At 41.6% G+C, this 6,000-nt stretch overlaps 1 pseudogene; it reads left to right on the forward strand.

Moving 5' to 3' along the window:
- The window catches only part of LOC147627030 (universal stress protein PHOS34-like), a 30,237-nt pseudogene extending 24,866 nt beyond the window's left edge, over window positions 1-5,371 (forward strand).
- The last annotated feature ends 629 nt before the right edge of the window (window positions 5,372-6,000 follow it).

A 6,000-nucleotide genomic window follows, 5' to 3' on the forward strand; every position in this document is an offset into this window, starting at 1 on the left:
GATGTGGATGTATGGATGTAGATACGGATGTGTATGTATGTATGTAGATGTATATGTATGAATGTGAATGTTGATGTGGATGTGAATGTATGGATGTAGATACGGATGTGGATGTATGTATGTGAATGTGGATGTATGAATGAGGATGCGAAAATGGATGTATACATGTGAATGTGGATGTATGAATATGAATGTGGATGTGTGGATGTGGAAATGGAGGTATGGATGTATGAATGTAGATGTGGATGTATGCATGTAGATGCGTATGTATGAATGTGAAATTGGATGTATGATGTGGACGTACGAACATGGATATGTATGTAGAATAATGAATATGAAGATGTATATGAGATAATGTAGTCTATATGAGTGAATGGATGAGAACGAGTACACACTGAATGGAATGTGGAATAAGTAATGTGGTCCGAGAGTGGATAATATGGAAAGACAAGAGTTCGATTTAGAAACTGTATTTTGTGACTGTTTGTAAATGACTGTTTTATGTCATGAATGCTGGGGAAGCATTTTGACTGTCTTGTGGAATTAAGGTCATGAAGACCTAACTGTTAAAGTTGCAACTGCTGACGGAGAGTCAATGGAGGACGTCTCGCGTAGCAAGGTCGATCGAGGTCTTGACCAGCCTCGACTCGATTTAAATGGTGAGCTTCCGGTACGGTGGATGAGGGACCAAGGAAGCGGCCTATGAGTGAAGCGCTAGGTCACCTGCGAAGGATCCTAGAGGGTGCTGACCATACGGTGCTCGGGCTCTGGGTCGCCGAAGATACCCACACGTGCGTCGTGGAAGATATTGGAACAAGGAGTAAGAGTTGTTTTCTGAAACCGGGCATGGATCTGGTTGATTGACCTTGCTGGTCCTCAACAGATGAGTCCATGGCTCTTTTATATGGATCTGTGGGTTGATCTTGCTGATCTTCCACGGAGACTGCATTCTATTATATGAATATATTGCCGGTTACTATGAGCTAGGAACCATGGAAAAGGCCCCTGAGAGAACAGGTGGTGAGCGTTTTGGTTGCCAATGATGCCATAAGTATACCGATGAAAGAATGACTGGAAATAAGGATTCAACCAGAGACTTTGAGGATTGTCATCAGTGACATAATGGTTTTATTAAAGGATTGTTTTAAAGCTAGTTGATGCTAAGAAAAAGGCAATTTCATATTGGGTGTGTAAGTGGTATGACTAGTTTTATGTTTGCATGAACTTCCGGCTAGGGGGCCTTGGAACTCTTTTCCTTGGTACCCGGGACAAAACCTAACCAAATTCCAAATTGGATCCCATCACTACAGTGGTTGGGCGGTTGGCTAACCCATGGGATCGGATGGGGTTAGGCTGGACTGATGGATCCGTAAATCGAGATTTAATTTCTATTATTACGATAGATGAAGTAAATCCTGGATAGAAATTGTTCTATGGATAGGAATCAACGGCTGTGCCTCTTGATGGGGAAAAAAGCGTTGATCCCAATGATCCAAGTGCAGTTTCTTCCTTGATTTGACCACGTACCGTTAAAGGTGCAGTCAGATCAGTTTGATCAGTAATGATCTTGACTACGTTAGAGTAAAGAGTTATCCTGGTGGAATCGCCTGTGCTTTCCGGGTAAAGGAAGTTTTTCCGGTTTCGGTTTTGGACAAACCGACGGATTAGTCTTTTGTCCGGATATCCGTGGGCGAGGCCCCGAGTGTGGGACCCCTGTCCCGCGCGAGAAGTGCTACTTCCGCTGCTAGTACCCCGAATCCGTTGCTCGGTGGGAACAGGGATCTTACACAAAAATTGATATACATGAACATATGCAATAATGATTGCTATTCATAAAATATCACAATAGAAACAATAAACCAATTTTAATAAAAAAAGGAGCTTACTTGATTGCATGTATTCTCTTCTTGATACCTCCACCTCCTAGCTTCATTTGCTCAAATCCCTTAGTTTTTTTGGTTGTCTATAGAGACCTAATGAGGTCTGCTTATGTCTTAATTCAGACTGATCAATAGAAAAATCTGAATGGAAAGAGAAAGATGCCAAAATAGTAAAAAGAAGTAGAGTCGAACTAATTTGTGAGAAAAACCTTTGTACTTGTACCTGCAAACTTTGATATGTAAAACCTTCGAAATTTGAGGTAAGTTTCTTGCAGGGCAGGAACTCAAACTATTTTTGGATGATCCTTGGTTCAAATTTTAAGAAATATTCTATTTCGTTGTACGTAGAGATTTTGAGATATAAGCCATTAAACTTGGAGAATTGACCAATTCATTGTTCACGTAGTACATATAGTACATGAACGGATTGAAGAGTTCAAGAACTAGCAATATTCTATCATTTTTATGTACATTTGAGAATAGAAATATATCTTCTACATCTCATGAAAATGCCAAGAGAAAATATGCTAAAATCAATTTCACCTTATTTTTTTACGCTTTTTGGATTATCTCTCTCTAAGCTTAGTTGGCACTTCTTAGAGGGCCCAAAGTTGAGTCCAAAATTCCCCTAGTCTCTCATACATTTGGTCCTTTTGTCCTTTTTCCCTCACATGGTATCAGAGCTATCGAAAGCACACATCATGGATCATCAACTGACACTCTTGGAGGACAAATTCTTCTCACCAGAAGTTGACAAACTCTGATTTGGACCACATAGGGAATGGGACTTCTTACTTAGTGGAGAGTCTCGTTCAAGATGTTACTTTGGGAGAAAATTAACCCATCTACATCACCTCACCTTCACCACATTTTCCATCATAATTTCTCTCTCTGAATTTACACATTAGCCTTTATTACTACTAGCCACACCTTGGGACAGCAACCCGCTTTGCTAGAGGAGAGTACTTTCAGCGTTTTACAACTGGCTACAGTTTGGGACGAAAGCCCTCTCTACCACATAGATCACATTAGTGTTACATATCTGTTCATGTGAAAACAGCCCTCTCTACCACATAGATCACATCAGTGTTACATATCTAGTCATGGGACAACAACCCTCTCTGCTATAGTAGAGCATATCAACGTTTTATCTTTATCTCATGGGACAGCAACCTTCCCTTCTACATAGAGCACTTTAACATTTTCTCTTAGCTCACGCCACATCGAGACAATAGCCCACTCTATCTACAACACAAGCAACATAGTTTTATCATCTCTACTCTTTGGGACAATAGCCCACTCTTTGCTACATCACACCACTGGGATGGCAGCCCACTCTCTACTTATCTTCACCATCGACACCACTCGGGAGGATGACAGCCCTCTATTCTCTTCACCACCCCTTAGGTATGTAGAACCCTTGTCACTAAAGCTTGCACCACTACACTGCTCAGGATGGTAGTCCTCTGTGCTCTTCATCTACCACCTCACATACCATAGCACCCTTGTAACCTCATATTTTGTTACCACACTACCACCTCAGAGTGCCTCTACATCGATCGACACAAGCCTTTGACACCGACCACCTCTTGAAGTCCTTTCCGCAAATCGACGTGGGCCTTTGACAACAACATCTTGGAGTGCTACTTGGTCTTCTTAGATGATCCCAAGCTCGTAGTAAACTAACTCCAAACCTATCCTTACCAGCCCATAGACAGTTGTAGGTCAATCATTGAACTTGACCAATATAGGCCTGTGAGAAGGCCCAACAAGAAGTGATATACCACATGGTGGCAAGAAGAACCTGGTTTTCCACCACTACCTGGCCAGCTAAGGAAAGCCTCGTCGAGCTCTAGTATAATAGCTTCTTTCGATTGCTTAAAAGAAGTTGGGCTAAGTGTTGCTCCAGGAGATATCAATGCCCACCTGGCATAGGAAAATTGATGCTTTAATTGTCATGTAGTAGGCCATTCTAAGTCAATAATGTCAGTAGTAGTGAGTGAACAATAGTATTTAAGGTGGGAATTCGTCATCGAGCTACTCTCAAGTTATCACATGACTAGAAGTTATGGTGGATTATCCCATATGCAAGAGCATGGGAAGTGGAAGAGCCATAAATAGGGTGTGGTGGCTCCTTGTCATAGGCCGGGACTTTGGGGAGGGAACAACAACTAGGAGATGGGAGCCTAGCCACTGATGTTGCTTAGTGCCCTAAAAGGTGGTGTACGTGCTGCTGCTACATGACTTTGACATGGTATTAGAGATCGGACCGTGTGATCCTGGGAGGTCCTAATCTCTGTTTGATCGAGGTGCTCGAATTGAAGGAGGGTGTTGGAGGTGACAATTCTCATAGCATGGAATAATTAGAACAAATCAAACTTCATGGAGCATTACCTAGATGGAGGAAACTTGCAGACAGGAGGAGAGGCGGCGGTGGGCAGCGGAGAGCGCAAGTGCTGATCGATCCTTTGCTTGAGTTGAGATGAGAACACAAATGTAGCAAGTCGTCAATTGAAAATTGTTGTCTTTATGCCATTGCATTTTTTTGTTGACTTCTTTTATGACGAGGAGGTCAAGAAAACATCATCAATGTTTATCTGTAAATCAGTGAAATGTTTGGATTTCTTAGGTCAAAATTGGGATGTGAAAGAATTAAATGGGGTTACCTGCAAAATCCATAGGAAATCTATTGTCTGTAAATATATGATTGGCTCCCAGAATTTTATTTTGGCCTTTCATTATATGAGATGGCATTATGTCAATGGAAAAGCAATTGGACTTGGAGGATGACATTGAAAATCCATTGATGTTATTAGAGGCATGGTTTGAACATGAGCTCTTGGCAGTACTCAATATAATGTCAAACATCTCACTACGTCAAGTGAGAACAGACTCGGCAAATGAGGATGACCTACAAGTGCATGATGATTATGTGTTCAAGTGCAACGACCATAAGGTATGTTATTCAATCTAACCTCGAAAAAGTATTCATTTCAAAACTTTTACATAATCATTATTACTTATATACATTACTTTGATTTTTGGAAATAGGTACCAAGGAGAAAAGAAAGGACCATTCATTGTAAAGACATTACAAGGAAGCAAGTTTTTGTGGTGCAAACGACCATCACATAGAGATAAATGTACTCATGACAACATTTTGTGTTTCTCATAGCAATAAAAACTAAGACAAATATTCTACATTTTTTTTGGATGTTTAAAACATTGATAGCATGTTCTTATTTTTCCCTACGAAGCGTGCGGTGAGGTGTGGGAAGATTCTTGATATTGGGGCAGTGAAGCTTGTCGTTGAGGGGGTGCTTGCTCTTCCGGACGCTCTTGGGGTGGTTGCTCTTCCGGACGCTCTTGGGGTGGTTTCTCTTGGGGACGAGAAGCTTGCTCTTCAGGAACAAAAGCTTGCTGTCGTTGCGGGGTTGAAGCTTGACTTTGTGCAGTTTGCTATTGTTGGGAACTCGAAGCTTCCAAATTGACGTCTTCAGATCCATCTGATTTTGGAAGCTCCACAACGAACCTGTCTACTTGTGTTTGGGAGTAGTGTTGTGGCGAGCGCTGGTCCTGGTCGCGGCCGTGTGGTGGAGGGGGCACAAACACAAGAGGGATATTAGGCGGCCTGCTAATGAATGTTGATAATAATATGCTCAATGGTCTCTTCCTTGAACAGCCCTAATCGGAGTATTGTGATAATCATGGATTCTACAAAAAGCCAAAAAAATAGACATGTGCTATCAAAGAATAAGGAAGGAAAGTAAGATATCATTAAAAAAAAGGAGTATGCCTACATTTTCTATGGGCAATGAGAGAACTAAGTGTAGCAGCAACTTTGTGTTGTAGCACACCCTCCAATCGCAACTATGGCCATCTTGTTTTTGTGTTGCGAGACTCTGCATCTCACAGTTCTTGTGTTTTCTAGCAGTGTGTCCTAGATTAAGGCCTCGAGAGCAGTTATGAGCTTTCTAACCAATCTGCACATGAAACAATACTGTTGTCAATACTGAAAGTTCTCTAAGTACTGTTGTCAATACTGAAAGTTCTCTAAGTACTTCTCCTTCTCTCTCTCTCTCTCTCTCTCTCTCTCTCTCTCTCTCTCTCTCTCTCTCTC

The sequence above is a fragment of the Cibotium barometz genome, chromosome 21 (assembly GCF_041138505.1).
Source record: "Cibotium barometz isolate CiBa-2024 chromosome 21, ASM4113850v1, whole genome shotgun sequence".
Taxonomy (NCBI): Eukaryota; Viridiplantae; Streptophyta; class Polypodiopsida; order Cyatheales; family Cibotiaceae; genus Cibotium; species Cibotium barometz.